The sequence below is a fragment of the Nomascus leucogenys genome, chromosome 5 (genome assembly GCF_006542625.1).
Source record: "Nomascus leucogenys isolate Asia chromosome 5, Asia_NLE_v1, whole genome shotgun sequence".
In the NCBI taxonomy this organism is placed as follows: Eukaryota; Metazoa; Chordata; class Mammalia; order Primates; family Hylobatidae; genus Nomascus; species Nomascus leucogenys.
This window is the reverse complement of record NC_044385.1, coordinates 44376442-44403483: the sequence shown is the minus strand read 5'-3', so window position 1 is coordinate 44403483 and position 27042 is coordinate 44376442. Positions and strand designations below refer to the sequence as shown.

At 40.8% G+C, this 27042-nt stretch overlaps 1 protein-coding gene and 1 pseudogene across 3 annotated transcripts in view; one reads left to right on the top strand and one right to left on the bottom strand.

The window, feature by feature from the left end:
• The window catches only part of JAK1 (Janus kinase 1), a 245296-nt gene that overhangs the window by 134007 nt on the left and 84247 nt on the right, over nucleotides 1-27042 (top strand). The window lies entirely within an intron of this gene.
• On the bottom strand, nucleotides 24390-24650 carry LOC115835156 (annotated as a pseudogene).

Below are 27042 nucleotides of genomic sequence, written 5' to 3'. Positions count from 1 at the left end.
TACGGCCATCTGGTGAGGTAACAGGTATCAATTCTGAACCTTTAGATGGGAAGTAATCTTCATAATGCTACTAATTAGGAGAGCCCAGGTATTCCTGAGGAACTATACATGGTCAAAACTTGATATAATAAAGATTAGGTATTGTCTTTTGGAAGAATTAGGAAAACTACAAAAATAACTTCTCTGACTTTTGAGTTATTTCCTATTAGCCAAATAGGACCTAATTGTAAATAATAAAAATGGGCCTGTTTTAATTATTTATCTTGACATGGATTAAATATAGTGTTTAATTTCCTTAATGATTAAATATAGACAGCAAATGTAATGCTGTACTTTTCACATGATGAAATTCTTCATTTGGCCTTTTTCTTTTTTTTAAAAAAATTAAGACATTTACTTTATTTAGAACAGGAAAATGGTGTAAGCAACTGAGAGTGTGCCCTGTAATATGAGAGGTTCTTCCCTCATTCTACTTCCCACCTTAAAATATAATTTCAGGAGAAAAAAGTATCTTGTATTTGGTTAATTATGTTATCTACGATTACACCTTTTGCTAAGGCAGGCATGGCATTTGCTGATATTTGGCTTGAAGTCTAAGAATATTGTCCAGATAGAACATGCTAAATTGTTATATTTGAGTTAATGTTGAATACTTGAAGTAACATAGGGACGCCAGACCACTACTCTTGATATAATTAGAGATTTGTACACATTTTCAGTTTTTTCCATGTAAGATCAGTTTTATTGTTTCTTTAAAAATATTCTGATGAAATAATCTTGCAAAGGAAAGATAACCTAGCATCAAGTCTGCAATACAAAAACAAAAAGAAAATGATTTTCTGATCAGTTATCATGTTTATTACCTTTACAAATAGTGTATTAGTCCTTTAGAGAGCCCCACTGTGCTACCTGTGCCGAAAGTGTCATGTATTGTCCTTGAGTATCAAAGTGGTCCGTACCGGTTATCTAGCAAAGGGCCAGGTTGCCTCTACATAGTACTTTTCATCCAGAGTGAAGTGATGATAAATTCCCACATGAAGTATACGTATATCTTTTTCTCCCTGGCAATTCAGACTCATGTGTCCTCTATATCTTTTATGTCAAAATACCTACTTCCATCCAAGATATATCGAATTTCATCATTCGAATGTAAATGTTTCTCATAAGACATCATCTTTTCCTCTAATTTGGTAATTTATCTTTGCATATTGTTACTATGTTCATCCAGGAGTAGTTTCTTTCTCTTTGGATTTTTATTTAATTCTGGATTGTTCTTGTATTTGTCAGGAACAACCAAGCTGACACAGTGGCTCCAGGCCGACTGGGCTCCAGTCAGTAGGGCTTTCTCTGGGGATCTGTAGTGTAAACCACACCCGCCTAATCTTCCCTGCTTCTCCTGGAGAACACTCGAAAGTCCCAGGGGATACTGGCCTGATCTCAGCCTTTTCCTTTGGTCTTTAGATTCAGATATTTCCACTAAACTTAGAGAGTCAAGTACCTGGATTCATGTTGAAAATCTGACAGTAGTTGACTTTCAGACCCGGGTTTAGTTATGTCATGTGCCGAGCTTTGGTTTCTTCATTTTCAAAATGTAGGCCATTTGTGGGAGTTCGAATGTAACATCACAGCTCTGAGGCTCCCTTTCCATCCCCAGTTTCTCTGATAGAGCAGAGGACTCCGAAAGAAGGCCAGTTCTTTTTATTCTAACCATGGGAAATTTGAAATAATTGTTGACTTAATTTGCTTATTTTTTTGGTCCCTAAAATATTTGATTGGTCAAGATAAATCATCTTTGTTTTATTTTTCATTTCTGATAATTGTCAGAATAACTGGATAAGTCCCAGTGAAAGCCCCAAGTGAAAGAATTTGGAGTCATGTTACCACATTTTATATTTAAAAGTGTTTCTCTAGAGTTAAGGAATGAATTTTTTTTTCCCCAGATGTGGTTGCAAGTTACAATAAATTCTTGGCCCATTTGAACCATTAGGGATTAATCATTTTGGGTTAACCGGTTTTTAGATGGTGAGAATTTATTATAATAACCACAAAACTTCAACTACTTTATTTTATTTTTATTATTATTATTTTTTGAGATGGAGTCTGTTGCCCAGGCTGGAGTGCAATGGCATGATTTTGGCTCACCGCAACCCCCGCCTTGCATGTTCAGGCGATTCTCCTGCCTCAGCCTCCCAAGTAGCTGGATTATAGGCATGCGCCACCACGCCCGGCTAATTTTGTAGTTTTAGTAGAGACAGGGTTTCGCCATGTTGGTCAGGTGTGTCTTGAACTCCTGACCTCAGGTGGTCCACCCATCTCAGCCTCTTGAAATGCTGGGATTACAAGCGTGAGTGACTGACTGTGCCCGGCCAAAACTTTAACGACTTTAATGAAAAAATCCGAAAATATATTTCTTCTGTTCTTGAACTGAGGCAACTGAATACAGTTTATTTTCTCTTTATTAATCATGTTCAGTTACAAATGTCATTTGTGTTGAGCACTGTGTTTATGGGGCATAGCATAAATTGGAGTAGAAAGACCTGGGTTTAAATTTCACCACCTACTGACTCTGTTGCCTATGAGCAGTAAACCCGTCTTAACCTCATTTTCTTCATTTTTTAAGAAATTGAAATTGAGCCAGGTGCAGTGGCTTATGCCTGTAACCCCAGCACTTTGGGAGGCTGAGGTGGACGGATCACTTGAGCCCCAGAGTAGGAGACCAGCCTGGCCAACATGGTGAAACCCCATCTCTACTAAAAATACAAAAATTAGCCAGATGTGGTGGCGCATGCCTGTAATCCCAGCTAATCGGGAGGCTGAGGCAAAAGAATTAGTTGAACCTGAGAGGCAGAGGTTGCAGTGAGTGGAGATTGTGCCACTGCACTCCAGCTTGGGCGACAGAGTGAGACTATCTCAAAAAAAAAAAAAAAAAGAAGAAATTGAAATTGGTATAAGCTAGGTCTTCTGTAAATGATGACTCTTACAATAGGGATTCCCTGCAGGTCTGTTGAGTTATGTGTATTTGCATGCACACGTACACACACGGTGAATTTGTTCCACACTAACTAGCTTTGGACTTCCTGTTGTGCTTTCTATTGTTTTTCTGTCAACTTCCCGGTTTTCTCTCCTTGAAGCTATCAGTATGCCTGTGTGTAGGGCCTGCTCTCGTAGGATTTATAGGTTTGTTGACATCTAGTTACTTGTATTTTATACACAGATCTAAGTGAGAAGCCTTGGCAATATGTAATGTTCGTGAATATTTGTATGAAATTCAGCAGCATTTACTTTGGGGAACTCATATTTTATGTGTGCTCCGAAACAATGAAACTTAGCACTATTACAACACAGGAGTATATTTGTATCCTAGTCTTTATTTATAAAGGAATAGTATTGAGCCGCCCAGTTGGGGGACACACAGTCTAAGTAGTTATTCTCTTATTTCGTCTCTGGTTCCCACTTTTATTGACTTATATAGCACACATACACTAGTGGCATAATACCAGCTGGATTTCAGAGTGCAGAATGAAATCATGTGGTTTTCTGTGAGTTTTTTTAAGTCTTATATAGGAATTATATCTATGACTAGGACCTTATAAATTATGTATCTACTATGTGCCCAGCTCCTAATATATACCTAATTTAATCCTTGAAAACCCTTTTGTGTTAGATGGTATTATCCCCGTTATAGATAAAGAAACCAATATTTGGAGAAATTAAATACCTTATTTTATAAATGAGTAAGTCTTTTCTGACTTCAGAGCTCATGTGTTTTACCAGTAGGCCATGCTCTCCGCTTACTGCAAACTAGTGACTCCAAACTTCTGCAAACTGTGAAACTATTGTGAACTTGTGTGAATGTATTGGAGTTGGCACTGAGTAGATGTTTGAACTTCTTCCCTTGTCCTGTGTTATGTGTGGTAATCTGCCATTTGCTGTTCCTAGCTGTATGGTCACCCTTAGAGGTATGAGTTGTGCTTATATGTATACATTCATGCCTAGATCTGTTGCTCACACAATCATCTGACATCCCCATTTCATTGAATCTAGGCAGCAAGGTTGATGGCAGCCAGAAAAGTGTGCCCTGGGGGCAAGAATGTCTTTAGGGAAAAATATGTTATTGTCTTTCAGATAGTAGTTCTCCAAACAGTTGCTCCAACAATTCCTATGAAAAGATTGCTTGAGCCCAGAAGTTCAAGGCAGCAGTGAGCCATGGTCATGCCATTGCACTCCAGCCTGGACAACAAAGTGAGACCCTGTCTCAAGAGAAAAGAAAAGAAAAAAATGCTAGGTGGCTCTTCAGTTTAGTTCAGTTAATTAAGTATTTTAATTATTAACTATTATAACATTAAGAATGCTAGGGGAGGGCAGAGACCTGTGATTCTGTTTTGGGGGGCACTAGAAAACAGATGCTGAGACACTGGTGCTGCCATCTACCTCTACCCACATCATATCTTTATGTAGACATAAAATATTAAGAGAGACTTCAAGAGGAGGCGTTTCTCAGTTTCTTTTGTAATGAACTCTACTTTTAGTTGAGAAACATAAAAGTGTATGGTTTGGTGTTGGAGAACGAGTTTACTTACTAGTTTGATTTACAGTGAATACTGTTCTTGGGATTTATAAATGGTTTTGGTGTTGAGAAGTAGAGGAGATACATAGTTCTGGTGTCGAGGGAAGCGGAGCAATAAAATGAAGCTGAAACATGACCATTAAGCCCGAGCCAATCAGATCATGTGTTTGCCTTAATAGAAGGCTGATGATCTTGGTTTGGGTCTTCACTTAGTTCATGTAATAACATGTAGTCAAGAGTTCAGGCAAGTATAAATGCTTCTGGTTCTTGTTTCCTAACTAGGCTTAGTTTATAGGCCAGAAAGGTTCTGCTACTATCTACTGGGTCGGTCATTGAAAAGAGCCTTTCTATTATAGTGGACTGAAGACATAAAATCACACAGTACATCTAAAAGGTTTCATCAAAGTTGTTCTTTACGAAAGAGTACTTTTTTATATCTTTGTATAATTGAACTTTAAAAAAAAAACTTTTTTTTTTTCAGCCATGAAATTATATTCTTTCTTAGCATTAAAGACTTTGACATTCTCTTTTGGGAGGCCGAGGCGGGCAGATCATGAGGTCAGGAAATCGAGACCATCCTGGCTAACACAGTGAAACCCCGTCTCTACTAAAAAATACAAAAAATTAGCCGGGTCTGGTGGTGGGCACCTGTAGTCCCAGCTACTTGGGAGGCTGAGGCAGGAGAATGGTGTGAACCTGGGAGGCAGATGTTGCAGTGAGCCGAGATCGCACCACTGCATTGGGCGACAGAGTGGGACTCCCTCTCAAAAAAAAAAAAAAAAAAAAAAAAGATTTTGACATTCTCTGTTCAAGAAACTTTTACAATGAGGTAATTTAGTGTATCTCAGACAATGTTGGAGTGATCGATGGATGGGTTTCCTTGTTCCAAGGTAGAATATCAAATGTTCAGTTGAATTGTTGATGGATCAGTTTGACCTAGCTTTAAGGATATGTCTGAAAAACTGAAATAATGAGGTCAACATTTTCCAGGGTTTTTTTTGTCATTCTATGATCAACTAAGTCTGCTTTGGTTTTCAGTTACTAATCAATGTTCCACTAATGCCTATTTAGAAACTTTATTTTGAAATAATTATAGATTGACAAGAAGTTATAACAGAGGGCCTGTGTTGTGTAATTGAACTTTAACAGTGATACGCTCCTTTCTTTCTAGAAAGGCTTTCAATTTATGGAAAAATTAGCAAAGGTAAAAGGTGCTCGGCATTGGGCCTCTGAAACTTCTTTCGGAACTAGTATTTTGAATGACTCCATACAACTAGAATAATGGCTGAAATTTCTGTGGTGCTGGTCAGGCCTGTGACTGTGGCCCGAGCATGAGATGATTTTCCTGGAAACCAAAAGTACTACTAGAAGGAGAAGAATGCTGTGGAGCTCTCTGGGGTTTTGGAGCTTATGCCTCTGGAGCCTTTGAGTTTTCTGTGGGTGTAAGTTTTGCAAGTGGTCCTGTTAGCCCTGAAGCTAGAGTTGTCAAAGTAACAGGTGGTGGCTGGGAGCCAGCTTGGCAGTGGTTCAGCTACCCAAATAGCCAAAGTTGCTCAATCTGCATGAGGTCCTGTAGACCAAACTGGGGGTGGGGAGGATTAGCCCCATACAGATAGTTGATCCTTTTTTTTTTTTTTTTAAACAGTCATTTGAAATATTTTCTATAAAAGGCCTAAGCTGTAGACATTTAGGATGATTTTAAATGCACTGCTTTGTGTTCTTTTTCACATATATTTGATTTATTAATATAAAATTGCCATTTTTATACATAAAAATGGTCAAATGTTGGCAGTTTCATATGGTGCAACCTACTGTTTTCTGCTGTCACGCTGGAAATTCTCACCAACGTGGGATAGCATGTTGCAAAGAAACATTGGCTCAACCTCTTCATTCATGGAAGAAATATAGCACTTATGGTGTTCTAAGTAATTAACTAACTTAATCTTTTTACAAGCAAATGAGGTAGGTAGGTCCTAGTGTTTTCCTGCTTTTTAGGATCACAGAGCTAGTAAGTGGTGGAGCTGGGCTCACACCCTGGCTACTGGTCACAGGGCTGTGCTGTTTCTCAGCTCTTGTGTTTGGCCTCACCTCTCCAGTCATACTTGTGAAAGTCCTGGGTGTCTAGACAGGTGATAGGTGAGTGACATAAGGTACCTCTGTTTGTCTTCATGGGAGAAATAACTGGATTTCCCCAAGAACGAATTAATTCTTCCAAAATACAAGAGTCTTAGAGGTTTAACAAGGATACTTCTTTCAAGGTGCCCACCAATTCCTAACCTTGCATTGGAGGGTGCACTGTGTCAAATTTGTATTCTTATCTTAAATACCAAATACTCTTAGAGTCCATCCATGGGCCTGTGGAGTTGAGGGTAAATGTAGAGGCTTATTTGGCCTAATAATGAAAGTATGGATAGTTATTGCCATGGAGGAGGAGGGTGAATGTTTTGTAGAGTCCATTCCAACCTTGAAATCCTGATTCTCTGATAAACTTCCACCTCTCCTCTGTTGCTTAATCTCTGATCTTGAGCCTGGAAGGAGAGGAGGCAACTCAGTCAGTGAAGGAGTTTTATTTAGTGATTGCACACTGGCCTCTTCCTGCCGGATCCCATATTGACATTGGAGTAAGGCTAGAGGCTGGGAGACAAGGCCCCATGGGAGCTTTGTGAAATGGGGAGGGGCAAGGGTGTGTCCCTGGACCGTCTGTTTCTGGGGCAGCTGCCCTAGGTGTTGAGACACGCACCGGTCTGTTCTAAGATGTTCCTACTGGATCCTGTCAGGTTGCCCTCCAGCATTCCTGGATTTATTGTGCACCATTTATGGCTCCACAGTCCACTAGATGAAATTGTAAAGACTCAATATGGTGGCTCTCCAGGGACTTTCCCTTTTCTTCTCCCTTAGCATCAGAGATGACCCGTCAGCGTTGCAAGCAATTCTGTGGTAACACATCAAGTATTCTGTCACAGCAGGAAAGGCTGGATAAACATCAAGGGACTGCCAAGACCAGACTTCTCATTCAGTCTGAGTAGGAGGAAAGAGGACAGGTTGTTGGAGAGTTGGTTTAAAGATGAATTATGGGCTGGGTGCCGTGGCTCACGCCTGTAATCTCAGCACTTTGGGAGGCCGAGGCAGGCAGATCACGAGGTCAGGAGTTCGAGACCAGCCTGACCAACATGGTGAAACCCCATCTCTATTTAAAAAATACAAAAATTAGCTGGGCATGGTTGCATGCGCCTGTAATCCCAGCTACTCAGGAGGCTGAGGCAGGAGAATCGCTTGAACCTGGGAGGCGGAGGTTGCAGTGAGCCGAGATCACGCCATTGCACTCTAGCCTGGGCAACAAGAGCGAAACTCTGTCTCAAAAAAAAGAAAAAAAAGAGTTATGATCGGTCTTTCTTGTTTCATCTGCTGATGGGTAGAGGAGGGAAAGGGTCAGAAATATTTCTTTTAATACCCTCCCAGTATGAATGAGTGATTTTGATCTAGTTTAGGTTTTGGTCTGGTGGATGTGAGATTGGAATATAATTTGTTTGGCAGGGTCATCCCCAAGGGTGTCTGATGCATCTGCGTTCTTGTTCCCATGGCTAGAATGGAATCAAGGGAGAAGCTTCCTCATTCCTATTTCAGAGGGAGCAGGGAGAGTAGTGGTGCATATCCCCACAGCTAGAAATAGATTGGTCCTCAAGTACATTGGTTTTATAAGTTGATCATGAATCTTCCTGAAAACTGCTGTGGCCTTAGGAACTCTGGAGGGTCCTACTAGTGGACCCTCATCATTCATCTGATGAGCACCTACTATGTTCTAGGCACTGACTGTGAGTAAAATATAATCATAGCCCCCAGGATAGTCTGGTGGGTGACATTTACAATACAATGTAAGCTAAGGTTGTAATTAATGTGTTTAACAAAGTACTGTGGCAGCACGGAGAAGAGAGTGACTACGTTTGGAGTCCACAGGACTTCACCGGAAAGATGAGGCATCTGACCTGGACTTTGAGAGGATGAACCAGAACTCTGTAGGTCCAGTAGATGGAAGGTTTTCAAAGAACGCAGGCAGACAGAGCCTTGGGAACAGTCAAGGTTGAGGGGGCACTCTTGTGGGTCCACAACCTGAGCTTCTCACCCCTCTCATTTCGTAATGGCTGCCAAGCTCTCCCTTCACTGTTGTTTTTCTTTACTGCTGTGTGGATTCATCCTGATGAGTCACTACAACCTCTGCTTGCAATAATGCCAGGTCTCCCAGTTAGGAAACGACCCTGCTCTTCACTGCCTGGTTCCTTGGTGTGGCTGCCTCCAGCCTTCAGTCTCCCCTTCTCAGAGCTGTGACAAGAGGTTCTTACAGCCTTAAAAATAAAAAGCAGCTTCATATGTTGTGCGTTTGTATTATTTATTGCATCATTTGTTGAGCAAGTTTCCCAGGACTGGAGCTGGAGGTCATTTGAGAGATGTCTCCTGGGATCCCACTGAAACTCTCCTCCACTCATCCCAATTGGTGACCAGGAACAGGGGCTGCTTTTGGTCCTTTTACATCTCTCCATGTTTTCCAGCTTCCTAAGATACCCTGTCCCCTCCTGCATTTTGGTCAGCACTTATCTTTCCTTCTGCTTTGTGCTTCTAGTGGTTCTGGGTCACTTTCTGTCAGCTCCCATATTCCAGAGGTGGACCTGGGTTAGGCCATTGGCTGTGTGTCTTTTAGTGTGTATTGCTTGAGAATGCTCATATTTATATAGTATATTCCGTAGTGCCTGAAAATTCTAAGGACCACAGCGATTTTGAATGATTCAAAGTTAGTCACTTCAGTATGAAACAATGTGAATTTAAAGGCAAACCCAGGATTCTTTGAAAGCAAAAACTTTCTTTAGAGCAGCGGCGTGCTTGGTGAGGCAAATAGGTTGCATTTTGTGGTGCCAGAAATAGACAATTCCCTTTTTATACCCTACATCTTTGTCATGTAGTCAGAGACATGCAGATCCTTTGAAGTGAATTCTGGCACCACAATTTTGTAGAGACAGTCAGTGTAGTATAGCATCTGATGTGTCCTTTGAATAATTTCTGTTGAAGAGCAGGTGTCAGCCCATGGCAGAGATTGCCAAGGGGATGGTGCAGACGAGAGGCAGATAGTCTTGGGGCATTGTGAAAACATGCGTGAAAGGCCTTTTGGAATCCTGCTTTTTGGCAGTGTTGTGCAAGTCCCTCAGAAATTTCGTCACTTCCCTTGGAAACATGTACAACACAGGTATACGTCACTTAGGCAGAGACTACTCAAGGGCTGAAAAATGCTGCACTCATGAATAGTTTCGCTGAGCTGGAGATTGGTCACATCTGATGTCTGGATGGTGGCCATTGTTGTTAAAAATAGCTTAGTTCAAAACAGGGGTGGGAGCCTCGTGTTCTTTTTTCTTCCTCGGAAAGAGAAGTGTTTTTGAGCTGTGGAACTTTGAGTAAAACTTAACTTCTTTGTACCTTGCTTTGCTCATCTGTAAATGGGGATAACAGTGGTACCTACCTTATGGGATGTTCAGGATTCAATGAATTTAAAGCGTTTGGCATGATGCCTGTCACGTATAGCTAACACTGGTGTAGTGTTTAATTATATTTATTATTTTTTCTCATTGTTACTGTTCTTTTCTATTTGAGATTTCTCAGAGGTTCTATACTTGTTTTAAAAGTATAATTCTTTCCATGGCTTTACTTCCTGTTAGCAGTGGCTTAATTCTAACTGGGGGAAAAAACTTTCGATTTGTGGTAATTTTCTTAATTCCCTTGTCTTACCTTTGGGATGGTGGAGTTGGGAGAGCAGTGCAGAGTCAGATGTCAGTGGGGAACAGAAATTGTGGGCAGTCCCAGGCAGAGGCGGGTGCCAGCTGGGACTACCTAGTGCCCTCTCGATTATTTGATGGTGGAATGGATGATTATTGCAGTTTGTCAATAAAAAAAACCCATAGCATTAGTGTTAGGAGTAGCTGAGTGAAGGTATATGGGAATTCTCTGTACTATCTTTGCAGGTCTTATGTAAATCTAAAATTATTTCAAAATGAAAATTAAAGCCCCAGCAACAAAGCAGGGTGTAGCACCATGCTGACACTAGTAAATGCTTAATAAACGTTTGTTGGATGCAAGAGTGAGTGAGTGAGTTAGGTTTGAACCCAACCTTGACACTTATTAGCTAGATTACCTTTAGTTAATTACTTCTTTTATGAATCTCAGATTTCTTATTTATTTATTTTTTTGAGACAGAGTCTTGCTCTGTCGCCAGGCTGTAGTACAGTGGCGCGATCTCGGCTCACTGCAACCTCCGACTCCCTGGTTCAAGCGATTCTCCTGCTTCAGCCTCCCGAATAGCTGGGATTGCAGGCATGCACCACCACACCCAGCTAATTTTTGTAATTTTAGTAGAGACGGGGTTTCACCGTGTTGGCCAGGCTGGTTTCAATCTCCTGAACTCGTGATCCCCCCGCCTCGGCCCCCCAAAGTTCTGGGATTACAGGCATGAGCAACCACACCCGGCCTAGATTTCTTATTTATAAAATGCCATAATGTCTACCTGGTGTTGGTGTGAGCGTTAAATGAGATGTAAAGAACCTGATCAGAGGATCCAGTTATATGGTAAGTAGTCTAAAATGTAGGTATTATTATTGTTAAAGATATTGTGGGCACTTTGTTGATTGAATATCCCCCCCCCTTTTTTAGAGCCAAAATCCATTTAAAAAATACATTTAGGTTTCTTGCAGTTACGAACAACACTTCGATTAATAGGATTAATAGCCGTATAGCTAGATCTCTGTGTGTGTACTTATGTATTCTTAGGATACATTTCTGAGAGTCACGTGGGTTCCTATTTTTTTGCTGTTTTTATTCCCTTACCAGAGTGCCTCCCGATAGTTTGTAATTTTGTAACAATTTACCGTTAAAGGACAGAGTTTTGATAGGCAGAGATGGGAGAGTAGGAGAGAGAGAGTAGCCTGTACACAAAAGGATTGCCTCCTTTACTCCAAAGGTTGAGGCCTCTGAATGCTGGTCTGAGCTCTTAGGGGTGATGCCCCCGGAGCGTAGTAATTGCTCAGGATACAACCAGTCAGCCTTGTGCCACCATGGTAGGACACCCACCATGCTGGGTGTCCTACTGCCATGATTGGGGAGGGCTGAACGTTTTCACCCTGTTGCTGGGGGAGGTGGGACTTGGATGAGTGATACCTGGCATGGACAGCTACCACCTGCCCATAGTAGATGAAACCTTACTTTCGGTGGGAATGGCCCTCCCTTCTTATGGGAGTTGTAGTCTGTGTGGAGTGCGGTTGAACAAGGATGAGCAGGTAATCCAGGTGTACTTAGAATTTGCTTCCTCTGAATGTTAGAACGTGAAGAGGACTTTGAGGGAATCCAGCATGGTGGTTTTGACTCTTTGAAAATCGAGGAACCCTATTTCATATCAAGTCCCATGTGGAATCTCAGTGTACTAAAGAGTTTATTTTTTTATTATACTTTAAGTTCTGGGATACATGTGCAGAACGTGCAGGTTTGCTACATAGGTATACACGTGCCATGGTGGTTTGCTGCACCCATCAACCTGTCATCTACATTAGGTATTTCTCCTAATGCCATCCCACCCCTAGTCCCCCACTCCCTGACTGGCCTTGGTGTGTGATGTTCCCCTCCCTGTGTCCATGTGTTCTCATTGTTCAGCTCCCACTTATGAGTGAGAACATGCGGTGTTTGGTTTTCGGTTCCTGTGTTAGTTTGCTGAGAATTATGATTTCCAGCTTCATCCATGTCCCTGCAAAAGACATGAACTCATCCTTTTTTATGGCTGCATAGTATTCCATGGTGGATATGTGCCACATTTTCTATATCCAATCTGTCATTGATGGGCATTTGAGTTGGATCCAAGTATTTGCTATTGTGAACAGTGCTGCAGTAAACATATGTGTACATGTGTCTTTATAGTGGAATGATTTATAATCATTTGGGTATATACCCAGTAATGGGATGGCTGGGTCAGATGGTATTTCTGGTTCTAGATCCTTGAGGAATTGCCACACTGTCTTCCACAATGGTTGAACTAATTTACACTCCCACCAACAGCGTAAAGTGTTCCTATTTCTCACATCCTCTCCAGCATGTTTCCTGACTTTTTAATGATTGACATTCTGACTGGCATGAGATGGTATCTCATCATGGTTTTGATTTCCGTTTCTCTAATGAACAGTGATGATGAGCTTTTTTTGCTATGTTTGTTGGCCACATAAATGTCTTCTTTTGAGAAATGTCTGTTCATTTCCTTCGCCCTCTGTTTGATGGGTTTGTTTTTTTCTTATAAATTTAAGTTTTTTGTAGATTCTGGATATTAGTCCTTTGTCAGATGGATAGATTGCAAAATTTTTCACCCATTCTGTAGGTTGCCTGTTCACTCTGATGATAGTTTCTTTTGCTGTGCAAAAGCTCTTTAGTTTAATTAGATCCCATTTGTCAATTTTGGCTTTTGTTGCCATTGCTTTTGGTGTTATAGTCATGAAGTCTTTGCCCATGCCTGTGTCCTGATTATGGTTTTAGGTCTTAATGTTTAAGTCTTTAATCCATCTTGAGTTAATTTTTGTATAAGGTATAAGGAAGGTGTCCAGTTTCAGTTTTCTGCTTATGGCTAGCCAGTTTTCCCAACACCATTTATTAAATAGGGAATCCTTTCCCTGTTGCTTGTTTAGGTCAGATTCATCAAAGATCAGATGGTTGTAGATGTGTGGTATTATTTCTGAGGACTTTGTTCTGTTCCACTGGTCTATATGTCTGTTTTGGTACCAGTACCATGCTGTTTTGGTTACTGTAGCCTTGTAGTATAGTTTGAAGTCAGGTGGTGTGATGCCTCCAGCTTTATTCTTTTTGCAAGAGATTAATCTTATAAGTTCAGACTTGTAGGTATCATAACTTACAAGAATCATCCATTTACTTACCGTAAGTAAATGGACTTACAAGACATTAATTTTATAAGTTCAGACTTGTAGGTATCATAAGGTACAAGAATCATCCATTTACTTATGGTAAAGTCAAGAGAACAATGAAGCTGCTGTAGTGGGCACTGAATTTCAACTTGGGTTCTGAGTGGCAGTCCCAGTCAAATGCCAGTTTCATTACCCAGGTTCCATCTGGATTTAATTTTGTTTGCAGTATAGAAAAGTCTGGTTTGCATGGATAAGTAATTGCAGATAAGAATAGTTTGCTAATACCTTACAATTTCAGGATACTCTTTAATTAAATTGATCCAGAAGCTTGAAAGATGAATAGGGGGAACTTTGGTCTCCAAGGAGAATCACACTGTTTAACAAATACTTTCATTCTTTATTACAAACTGCAAGACAGATGATAATGTGTGCTCACTCTTTTTATTACAATGCAGCCTGTTATGAATTCATTTGTTTTTGCATAACTGACTATTCCCCTGTGATAAGAGCATGAGCCAGCAGATGTGCCTGAGATTTACCTGGCATTTAACTGAACATACTGCAGGTGTGCTATAGCAGTATACTTGCTTGAACAATTTTAAGGCACCAGACAAGTACAGGCCTGAATTTTTAAAAAGAGAATTCCAGTTTCCTTCAGAATCAGTGACATATTTACAAGATACTAATATAAGCTTAGAATTGGCAAGAGCAGCTTTATTCTGAGGTCTACAGAAAGATAATATGAACACATTTATCATCAGTGTGCTAAAATTTCCAATAACATTTGAATCTGTGGGAGTTTATTATAATCTCTAAAATCATTAATATATTATCTTAAAAACAAAATTGAATAAATTTTTTTGCAGAGTTTTATAGCACTCAGAACCTTTTGGTTGCTCAGAACATAGCCTGAAAATCCTGATCTTTCACATATTGCAGCCTCAGTCCTTTTATAAATGATGAGATTCAGGTCTTGGTGGTGAAGTGGCTTTCCAAATGTAATTCCAGAAGTTACTGGGAAAACCAAGAGGAAGAGTTCTTGGGTCTCTTTATGCTCCTCTAAGCTGTTTTTCTCTGCTGAGCAGTTAGGACTTCTAGAGGGGGCAGGAAGCAGCGCACTCAAGTGACATCCTTTTTTTAGTTTTGTGTGTGCATATGTGTGTAGGCACATGAATGCACTTTTGTATACCTACTAGGTACAGTGAGAGCTGGCTTCAGGGAGAAAGGGAAATGCGTGATTTCGTCGTAGTATTCTTTGTTCTGGAATCTTTCTCATCACCTTTTATTGCATGGAAACTTAATCTATTCAGGTCCCAACTTTCAGGCTTCTCTGCTCTGACAAGTACTAGAGGTCAATATGATAGACTAGTCTGAGTTAAAAGGTGGCAGTGAAGGAACCAGCTACCCCTCCCTGTTTTTGTATTATCATAAGCACCTCATGGCGTAGAATGCTTTCACCCTAAGTGGCTGTTTCAGGGGCACTGGCAGGTTTGGAGGGGCATTGTGTTCTTAATAGTCAGTGCCTTTTGTGCCATTAAACTCCCACGGTAGAGAGACCCAGCCTTAAGAAATAAGACTGACCCTCCATAGGGCTGCTGCTAGTCTATATATTGTCTTTGTGAAAATTAGAAAACAGCACCTTGTCTGAGTGGGGTAGCCCTGCACCAGAGAGTGTGGCCTGGCTAGTAAAAGGCAGATTGGATTTCAGCCATCACTTTCTATCTCAGTTGGGTATTCTTGGCAGTGCCCAACCTGCCCAACCATATGCTGTAGTCCTGATTCTACCTGCTATCTTCCAGCCAAATACAGGGGCTTTGTATTCTTTTGCATTATATGGATGTGTTCATTGTGGCTGCTTAATAGACGTTTGAGTTGATCGATACTCATTGTTGACCAAATAGAGAGAATGGCACTTTGCAGGGTGTTTATTTCCTGCTGTCCCCATAGCAGCAGCGACCATCAGCAACCTGTTACCTTAAGGATTCTATAATTCAGTCATTTATTAATTCAACAGCTACTTCTTAAATACCTATAATGTAAAAGGAGACAGGGTACCAAGCTGCAAAGAGCACCATCTTTGGAGTCAAATCTGAGTTTGAAGTTTGTCTTTTCTGTTGACTGTCTGTGTAATGTTTGGCAAATTATTAAACTTTCTGAGCCTCATTTATTCGTTCATTTGCCCACTTATTCTACAAATATTTATTGAGCATTGCCCTTGGCTGGATGGAGATTAAAAAAAAGGAAGACAGACATAGTTCTTTCCCTCATCTCTAGTGAGGATGTGGACACAAAACAAATACATGGATCAACACATAACAATTCTAGGCTGTCATAAGTGCCCTGAGGAAAAGAAACAAGGATGTGCTAAAATTAATAGGACCTGGGGAGTCGGGGGAAGGGACACAGGAGACCGTGCCAGAGAGACAGAGCTCTTTCTTAATAGGGTTGTCAGGGAATGCCCATCAGAGGTGAGTACATAAGCAGACCCAAAGAATGGTGAGGACCTGGCCTGCAGAGAGCAGTCAGGGCTGAAGAGTCAGCTTGGACAAAGGTGGGAAGTAGTTGGTATATTTGAGGACATAAAAATATGGACTTGGGGCATAATGAAGACAAGATTGGAAACAGTGATGATGTTTAGTTCCTGCTATGTCCAGACACTGTGCTGAGTGCCTTCACATACATTAACTCTTTTAATGCTGACCAAAATACTGCGGAGCATGTGTTACGATCCTTGTTTTACATATGAAGAAATTGAGGCACAGATGGGATAAATAACTTACCCAGGATTTCCCAGCTGGCACGTGGTAGAGCTGGGATTCAAACACGTGTTCTGGTTCCAGACTGTGCTTATATCTGCTCTGCTGTAGTGCCAGTGAAGGCTGGGTCATGCCAGACCTCAGTTTCTTTATCAGTAAAATGGAACTAATATGAAGATTAAACAAAACGTGTATAGAATGGCAGCCATATCATATCGCAAGCATTCATCAGGTGGACTATATATCTAGTGGTGGTGGTGGTTGTGGTCAGCATTGTAGGAGAATACAGGGGTGCATTAGGAACTAACCCTCTAGGGAAGGGCCGTGTATACTGACAATCGTTAATGCAAGGAGGACAGGGCTAAGGGCCCTGAGGAAAGTGTGTGCATGAACATTGCTGCGATGGCTCTGAAGTGGGTCAGTTTGTTCCACCTGGGCAGTGTGGAGCCACTTGGGGGTGGGAGGAGGGATCCTGCTGTTGAGTCTGAGAAGTGGGCAGGAGTCACAGACACTGAGCAGGTGGGAGGAGCATTTCCTCTGCACCATCAGGTGAGCAAAGATCTCGTGTGTACTCAGAGTTGGAAAGTCGGGTCTGGGGACAGTAGCACTGGCCATAGGAGAGAGGCAGGAACTGGAGTGAAGGTAGGTTAGAGCCAGCACTCACTGGGGCTTGATGCCATTCCGAAGCTTTGAGTCTTTATGCATCAGGGAATGTGTGGTCCTGGGGTCCACAGCTTGGTTTAAAGATCTAATTTGGGTATCTTCCCAGCTTTCTGTGACTCTGGCTGAGCAGCAGAGAGGAATTTTGTTTTGGCTTTTATTTGATATGCTATCTGTCATCTACCTAAAGGGGCCTGCCCACCTCCTGGGTTCATGCAGAGGAGAGGTACCACTATAGTAGGAAGCTTTATGACCCCACTCCTCCAGACAGGTGGTTTTATAGGTGATTGCAAATAACTGGCACAGGCGTGGAGCTAGACAGATCTGGGCTGTATAGTCTGGGCTTTAACAGCATTTGACCTTGGGTCTTGTGTTTGGGCCTCATTTAGTTCCCTGTAAAGTAGGGATTTATACCACGTCTCATTGTTATATAAAGGTCAAATAAGTGCATGACACTGTGTGCCTGAAGAGCATGGTAAGTGCTCAGATGATGGTAGTAGGAATTACTAGATTGCATGGTGTGGAAGGCCCAGTTACCCACAGGAAGTAAGTTTGAACCAGCTAATTGTCTTCTCCCGTATTTTTGAGGTTAGGAAGCCTAATCAGTTGGCAGGACTCATTGGAGCCACATTGAGATGGATTTTAAAGTCATTCCCAGGCTCTGTGGGACATCAGGCCATGATGTATACACAGTTTTCTTCTTGTTGTTTTATTTTTCCTTAAGGCTTTATTTTCTTAAAGCAGTTTTAGATTTAGAGCAAATTTTTTTTTTTTTTTTTTTTGAGACAGAGTTTCCCTCTTGTCTCCCAGGCTGGAGTGCAATGGTGCAATCTTGGCTCACTGCAACCTCCACCTCCTGGGTTCAAGCGATTCTTCTGCCTCAGACTCCCAAGTAGCTGGCATTACAGGTGTGCGCCACCACACCCTGCTAACTTTTTGTATTTTTTTTTTTTAGTAGAGACGGGGTTTCACTGTGTTAACCAGGCTGGTCTTGAACTCTTGACCTCAAGTGATCTGCCCGCCTCAGCCTCCCAAAGTGCTGGGATTACAGGCATGAGCCACTGTGCCCAGCCTAGAGCAAAATTAAGAGGAAGGTACAGATCTCACACTTGCATAACCTCCCTCATAACCAACATTTCCCACCAGAATGGTACATTTTTTGCACTTGATGAACCTACACTGACATCATTATCACCCAAAGTCCATAGTTTAGATTAGGGTCCACTCTTGGAGTTGTACATTTTATGGGTTTGGACAAATGTATGATGACATGTACTCACCATCATTGTATCACACAGAGTATTTTCACTGCCCTAAAAATCCTCTGTGCTTTGCCTGTTCAGCCCCTGCCCACCATGTGTATTTGCTGTCCTGGTTTTAGATCATCATTATGGGGTTGGAATAATAGCATCCTATAAAGGTGTTTGTGGCTTTAAGTGAATGTCAGCAGTTCTACATTCCTGTCCAGTAGATGCCATCTTTCAATTTGCTGAAAATACTGATTCTGTTTTTCTGCTACTTCAGAACAAACAGAGGTATTTTAGAAGAACTACCACCCACTTCCTCAGACTTACTGAGCACCTACTTAGGAGCCACACATAGTTCTAAGGTCAGTGCATGACATACAAAGACAACAAGACCCTACTTGGCCTCATAGCAGAGCACAGCTGGGGCAGTGGGCCCTTGTTGTTTGTCTGTTTGATGTCAGGCTGGGTACCTTTGACATTTAGGAGGTCATGGCTAGGAATACTAGGAATCCTATAATGTGCACGGCAATAGTCCTGTGGATAGAAGAATTTTTCTATAGCCTACATGACTTTCAAATGTCTCCCCAGACATTCTTGCAGGGAAAAAGCCTGTTCGTAATTTTCTGAACCTAGAACCTGTAATTCCATTTTATGTAAAGGACTTTTTGCATTGTTTTGATATATCCTTAATTTTCTAGGAATGCCACTACTTTGTAAATTGCTATGATATACTATATAAGGTACTACACTATTTTGTTTGTAACTTTGCCAAAAGCTGTTTACCATTTTTATAAATCACTTGCCAGTGTTGGTGTGCATGTATTTGTGTCATCAAGAATAATATGCAAGTATCTGACTGCATTTATAGCTATTGCATTCGGAGTTGTTCTGTTGTTGTATTAGACTACTTCATTATGTCTTCTGATGTACTCGTGACAGCAATTACTTTTGAAATGTATATTCTTACAGATATCTCTAAATTCTTTATTTATAGTTAGGACATTATATTATGTTGAAATTGTATATAGTTTGTATTATTTTTGATTTTCATTTCAGGGTAGTAAAGGGAGAGCATTACCACGTATATGTTTTAAAAAGCAGCAAGAGTCGGGGTGGGAGGCGTTGGGAACCATTGGTCTGATGCATTGGAACCATATCAGTATGACCTGCCAAAGTGCAGAGAAGTCTGTTGGGGAGAGAGTTCAAGCTTCATTTTGTTTTAGGTCATGGCATTTGTGGACTTGATTCTAAACTCTGTGTTTGAATCAAGTTGTTTTGGGCTGGTGGTTTTGAAGTTTTAGAAAATGGGAGTATATGAGTAGATGTGAAGTGGTTACAGTGGTTTAGTCACAGCACCCTGGGCCTGAGAATCTTAGCCAGAGGGACTCTAATTTGTGACACAATCACCACAGCAACCAATGGGAATGTCCCCATGTGATCTGAACCAAAGTGGTTTTGGAGTGTTAAAAAATGTGTGTTTAATAAGCTAAAATTATCTGTTAACTGTTCCAAGGGTGACTTTTGTATTTTCAAGCATTCACAATTTTAGTTAAATGGCATTGTGTAATCACTCGTGGTCTCAGTGTAGTTTATAATGAGTTAGAATAATGAAGGGATAGTGAGAATAATGAAGGGGTAGTGAGACAGAGAGCCTTTCTGCTTAAGGTATCCTTAAACAGATAGGTGTTAGGACCAGCAAATAGTGATCCCAGAAACACAATAAAATGTTTAATGAAGTGCTAATTATGTTGTGTGTCAGTCATTGTAGGCTGGAGTTGATGGAGCTGGGTGGTGGAGGAGGAGGTTGGATTGGGATGGGCCTTGAAGGGTAGAAAGTAGAATATTAATGGAAAGAAACTGCAATTGTTTCCTACCCCGACTTTCCACATTATTATCATCCACAGAGTCACATTGGCTTGTATTCCAAATTTACATTTATAGTAGCTAATAATTATATTTTTTATTTAGTACCTAATGTATGATTTCTACTGTGGTTGGTCCTTGGCAACAGTTAGATGAGAGCGAATTGATACTAGAGATGCAGAAATTTAAGGCTCAGAAGCTCAAGTGTCCAGGACCACACAGAGCTTGTAAGTGGCAGAGTCAGGATTTAAACTCAAGTTTGACTGATGTCAGAGCCACTCCTTATGGTCTTTTCAGATTTTTGCTCTAGAGATGGTGATCATGATTAGCTTGTTTACTTACCAACCATTTTCTATTCAGATTATAAAGCAGATCTCATTTGGCCGAAGACTTGGAGATTTAAGTTTTTGATATGTAATCTATGATTCAATTTAAATGAGGTATGGTTAGAAAGTTCCAGCCCAGTTAGTAATTTAGCACCTTAAAGCATTCGACAAGCATGGTTAACCAAAAACCTAAATCATACTAAATGTTTGAAGTGGTGAACAGGAGGGAAGATTTTTATATTGTTACTAGTCAGCTTTTAAAAAAAATGTGTTTATAAACTGAGAAGTCTAGGTACGTGACATTTATACTCCTGATGTTTGACTGGCTTTGGAAATTCCCACGTTGTGACTTCTTGTAAGCGTGGCTGAATAAACTGACAGGGGATTCCAGCCCTTATTGTATAATTAAAGGTAAAGATACAGAGTGAATCTCCCTGCCTCCAACTATTGTGTAGTTAGTTGTAGCTACCAATGAAATTATCAGGTCAATGCAAAAAAACCTTGTTTTTATTTATACAGGGTACAGGGATGGTCTGATTAGTTGCTCTCAAGTAACTACCTGGGGGGTGGGGGGCATTTAGTGGTAGTGTTGTTGTGTTTTTTTTTTTTCCATAAGAACAATCAAATGAGGAAACTAATAGCACTGTGGGCTGCTTAGGGAATTTTTGTCACTGAAAGAACTGCTGCAAGCCCTGTGTCTCAAGAAGGATGACGTAATGTCTAAATGTCCATCTGTAGGGAGAAGATTGAAGTCCCTATGCTGATCTACTCCGCCTGTGCAGCTCTGTGATTTGCAGCCGGTTACTTAATCTCTCTGTACTGTTGTTGACTCAAGTCATGCTATAGCTGGTATTTCGTATTACAAAGACAGAGTTCAAGAATTATCTTCTTGGTTGGAAATGGAAAGGAGGTATATCTGGAGTCAAGTCCAAATGGGTAAGCCATCTCACTCTAGCAGCTCATTGTACAAAGGGACTAAGAAGGGAATAGAGAAGCTGCAGTGTTTATAAAAGGTTGATCTACTCCCAAAAGTATAATCACAACAATTTCTAAAAGGTTTTATTTCAACCACTTATTTTCTTATCCCTAGGTTACACATCAGTTTGGTGAGAAGAGCTCAGTTTTTGGTTTTAGATGAGCTGAGTGCTTGTTCAGTTCAGCCACTTGCTAGCTGCATAGCCTTATGCAAGTCACTTAAATTCTCTGAATCTCTGTTTCTTTATCTGTAAAATGATTTCCAGTGACCTGCTATAGACTCTAGTAGATCACTGGAAATCAGTTAATAGATGTGAAAGTGCTTTGTACACTTCAAAGAGCTGTCTAAATGTCTGTATGAGCCTGAAGGATAGTTGTTACGCCTTCAGTTATCAGTAATCTAGGCGGCTGTGCAGAAAGGGAGAGGCGAGGGAGTCATATTTTTGACAACTAACTTGGGGTCCTATGATCGAAAGCCCAGAAATCCTCACTTAGATTTTTTCCCTAATGCAGCAGTCTTGTGCTGGATTTTGGAGTGTGGTAGAAACATATGCTACACTTATTAAAGGAGTTTGGCACTCTGTAATGTGGGATTACTGGCATAGAAGATGAAATGATAAAGGAACATCTCATCATATTCAGATGTGTGAGTCATGCACACTTATGAGTTACTTTGAAAAATGGAATTATAATAGAAATGGGCATGAGTTCAACTTATATTATTTCCTTGGCTTTAGCAGTTTTCAGGTTAAAAGTCACTGGATACATTTAACTGTCTTAAAGCATAGCATTTATAGAAAGCTTTTAGAACTTAGACTGTACAAAAGCACCTGAATTGGAACTGTGTCTCTTATTTTCTCTATCAGTAGGATATTAGGGACAGTTTTGCACTGGACCTGTTCCCGTGTACTGCTTTGATACTTAACTCAGGCAGTGAATCAGTAAGTAGGAGTATATGGACTCCTATAACCCTATTGGCCTTCAGGGAGCTTCGTGGTCATTTATTCTGCCTGCCTGTTTTACAGTGGGGAAAACTGAGGGCCAGAAGGGTTCCTTGAATTATCCAAGGCCCAAAGTTAGATTCTGGCAGAGGCAGGGTTAGAACTCATTCAGTCCACACCATGCTGTCTCCAGTGTATATGTGCTGGATGAGAAATTTTCCACTGCCAGCATTAATTTAATTTAATTTTAGTTTGGTCTAGTCTAGTCTTAGATTAGTTTAAGACAGGGTCTTGCTCTGTCGCCAAGGCAGGAGTGCAGTGGCATGATCTCGGCTCGTTCCAATCTCTGCTTCCTAGGCTCAAGCAATTCTCGAGTAGTTCTCAGCCTCCCAAGTAGCTGGGACTACAGGTACGTGCCACCACACCCGGCTAATTTTTGTTTTATGTAGAGATGAGGTCTTGCCATGTTGCCCAGGCTGGTCTTGAACTCCTGGGCTCAAGTGATCCAACTGCCTTGGCTTCCCAAAGTGCTAGGATGACACATGTGCCACCACACCTGTCCCGTTTATGCCATTTAAATTACAGTTCATTTTGTGTAAGCCACTTTTCCCTGTTTCCATCAATTTCAGATTTGGAAATAATTTTCAAGGATTATCCTTAATACTACACCTCATCTTTATGCTTAAAAATCTTGTTTGATTCATTTAACCAGAAATGATCGTAGTGATTTTTAACTTTCAATAGGGAGCTACTTTTTCATTAATTACTTGGGTCATATTTGTCACTTGATTCTTAGCACTTTTTTCTTTTGATGTCGTTTATTATTTATCAAGAAACATTTGAGTTCTTACTCTGTGCTAGGCCCTGTGCTCTTTAGCAGGTGCTGGAGGTGAGAAGGCACTAAGTGATGGAAGGACCTCATCCAAGAACCCGACTCTGTCCTGAGAGGATCTAGTGTGTCCATCAGGCCCCACCCCATTTGACTTAGGACCATTATTTTTATAGTAGCTAATAGAAAGACTCATTAGGAAAAGTCATGCTTTTGTTCATTTCTGTTTCCAACCTAGCTAAGGAGACATATATTACAAGTAAATAAAGGCACAAATTGGCAAATGATGAAAGTCCAGGGGATTATTGCCTAGGTAGAATTTTAGAAAGAGGATGTGGAGAAATAGGAACACTTGTACACTGTTGGTGAGACTGTAAACTAGTTCAACCATTGTGGAAGACAGTGTGGCGATTCCTCAAGGATCTAGAACTAGAAATACCATTTGACCCAGCCATCCCATTACTGGGTATGTACCCAAAGGATTATAAATCATGCTGCTATGAAGACACATGCACAGGTATGTTTATTGCGTCACTATTCACAATAGCAAAGACTTGGAACCAACCCAAATGTCCATCAATGATAGACTGGATTAAGAAAATGTGGTACATATCCACCATGGAATACTGTGCAGCCATAAAAAAGGATAAGTTCATGTCCTTTATAGGGACATGGATGAAGCTGGAAACCGTCACTCTCAGCAAACTATCACAAGGACAAAAAACCAAACACCGCATGTTCTCACTCATAGATGGGAACTGAACAATGAGAATACTTGGACACAGGAAGAGCAACATCACATACCAGGGCCTGTTGTGGGGTGGGGGGAGGGATACCATTAGGAGATACACCTAATGTAAATGACGAGTTAATGGGTGCAGCACACCAACATGGCACATGTATACATATGTAACCTGCACGTTGTGCACATGTACCCTAGAACTTAAAGTATAATTTAAAAAAAAGGTAAAAGGAACCAGGTGAAATTAGTATCCTATTTCAACATGTAATCAATATAAGAATTGTTTATGAGATACTTATAAATTTTTCTTCTTCGAAAAAAAAAAAAAAAAAGGAAAGTTGCCGCCATTCAAGATGGTCTTTAAAGAAGCACAGTATTTGATTACTGGGGAGGATAAGGTAATTGATTTTTTTTTCAAGTTTCAGTTATTTATTAATGTAATCTCCAACACATTAGATCAACATGATTTCATGTATCTAAAGGAGAAATATTTCCTAGTTAAGTGGAAAATTATGCAGCTAGCTTCTGGAAGATCTTCATTCTAAGCAGCTTTATAGTGAAACATTTTTAGAAATCTGGACCATCTTTCTTCAGTTTACTGTAATCCACATTCACTGAGTAGAACTTGTATTGCTCATTGGAACCCAGTTTATTCCAGGGCCCTGGGTCATTCTTTCTGGCCCAACTAACATCTGGATTGAAATGCCAGATGCAAGACATACAGTGCTGCTCTGGTACCTCTAGCTCCATTAAATACAAAGAGGGGGATCAAACTCAGCTCCTTCTTGGCCTGACCAAGGACCTGGTGGAGCATGTTTTCAGCAAGGGCCTCTGACTTAAAAGGAGAGAACTAGCTTAGCTGCCAGGCCCTTGACTAACTAGTATCTACTTAGATACTACTCAGATCTAAGAATAAGGTAATTGAAAATTAATGAGTGAGTATCTACTTAGGATCTCTAAGTATATTTAATTTTCTATGGAGGGAACTTTTTAAATTGAAAAATGTATCAACATAGAGAAGACTATATAAACAGGATGTGTATAGTTAGAGAAAAATACCTATGTATCCACCATTCAGGTTAAGAAAGAGAACATTACTGGTATCTTAAAAATCACCTGGTACTCCCCTCCACTGCACTTCCCTCAGAGGTAACAGTCAACCCCACTTTGGTATTAATCATGCCCTTCCTACCAGTGTGTATGTCCCCAAAGCAAGCATAAACCTAGGTGTATAAGGAAAGGGCAGTGATGCCATCTCTAGATGAAGGTTCTAGGAGAAGAGCTTCATGGTCTCTGTTGAATTCATTACCCCTGGATCTGAACAGAAACTGTGGGTCAAGTCTGGATCAAGAGTTGAGAGGTTGCAGGGACCCTTTTGGGAAAGTCAGTGGAAAAGATCATGAATGAGTTGTGGGAAACAGGGCTTCTCATAGTTGGGGGTGCCTGGAAGACTGCAGTGGGCCCAGCTGTTGGGAGCCTGGGAGGAGTGGAGTCAAGAGGAATGGGCTGCTCCACCCTGGCTTATGTCCAGCTCTCAGGAATAGGCCAAATGGAATACTTCTGCGGGGTGAAATAGTCTTCTGCTGATTCAGGCAGCAGGACACAGTGGGGGGACAGGAATTTCATCAGTGCATGATTAAGAAAAACCAAATTCCATTAGGAATTTGGTCCAGGCTCACCCAGGCATTCTGCCCTCGATGCAGTCTACGGGGATCTTGCCAGTGACTGCCTTCAACATAAGTATCTCTGGAGTCACCCTGCTCACATGGGGATTGGTCATCCTCTGAGGCTGGCCACAGCTCTTGTGTTGAGACCGCTCTGTTCTGTGCCCCTGGGAATTCCCTTCACTTCCTCTTTGTTTAATCTTTATTTCCTGTGTTGGAGCCTGTCTTCTGTTATTTTCAGAAGGATGCATAGCAGTATGTTTTTTGAGATCTTTGATATCTAACTATGTCTTGATTCTTCCTTCATACTTCGTTGAGAATTTGGCTGGTTATAGACTTCTGAGTTGGAAGTTGTTTCCCTTCAGAAATTTGCAGGCATTGGGTGGCTGTCTCTTTCCTTGGTGCAGCTGTTAAAAAGCCTGAGAATATTCTCAATCCTTGATCTTTTGAATGTAGCCTATTTTATTGTCTTTTGGAAGCTTGTAGACCCTTGTTTCCAATGTTCTGAAATTTCCCAGGAATGCCCCAAACAGGTCTTTTTCTCCATTGTTTTGATGAGCCTTTCCGACCTGGCAACTGGTAGCCTTTGGTTCTGAGAAATCTTTCTCAAATGGTTTTGCTGATGATTTTCTCCCCTCCACTTTCTTTGTCTTTTCTTTAGGAATTCAGACATGTGACTGATTGTCTGTCTGGATTGCTCCCTTTAATTTTCTTATCTCTTTTCTCCTATTTTCAAACTGTTCTTTTCTAACCTATTTCCTAACCTTTTTTTTTTTTTTTTTTTTTTTTTGAGAAAGGGTCTCACTCTGTCACCCAGGCTGGATGGAGTTCAGTGGCAGAATCTCGGCTCGCTGCAACCTCTGCCTCCCGGTTCAAGCGATTCTCCCACCTCAGCCTCCTCAGTAGCTGGGACTACAGGTGCATGCCACCATGCCTGGCTAATTTTTGTATTTTTAGCAGAGACAGGGTTTCACCATGTTGGTCAGGGTGATCTCGAACTCCAGACCTCAAGAGATCCCCCTGCCTCAGCCTCCCAAAGTGCTGGGATTATAGTCATGAGCCACCGCGCCTGGCCTTTCCTAAACATTATCTTCCAACCTTTTTAGCTTTTGAAAATTAAGATATTATTTACCTACAACAAAGTGTATCAATCCTAAGTGTTTCTTTGGCTGTTTTGACAATCATATAGGCTTGTGCAGTTACCACCCTAAACAAAATACAGAACATTTCTATCAACCTAGAAGTTCCATAGGGCTCTTTCTCAGCTGTGTTTTCATTTCTGTTATTATCCTTTTAATATTCGAGAGCTCCTTTTTTCTCTGAAATGTTACTTTAAAAAATAAACATTTTATTCTTGATTCATAAATAAAGGGTATTCTTTTATCTTTCTGAAGACATTAATTTTTAAAGTTTTCTCTCTGTGTAATGTTTTCTGAGTTGCTTTTTTCTGTTTCCATGTCTGCATTGGAGGCTTTCCTCAGACATCTGTTTACCTTGGCTGTTTGTTTATGATTAAACTTGGAGGAAGGCTGAGCATGTGCC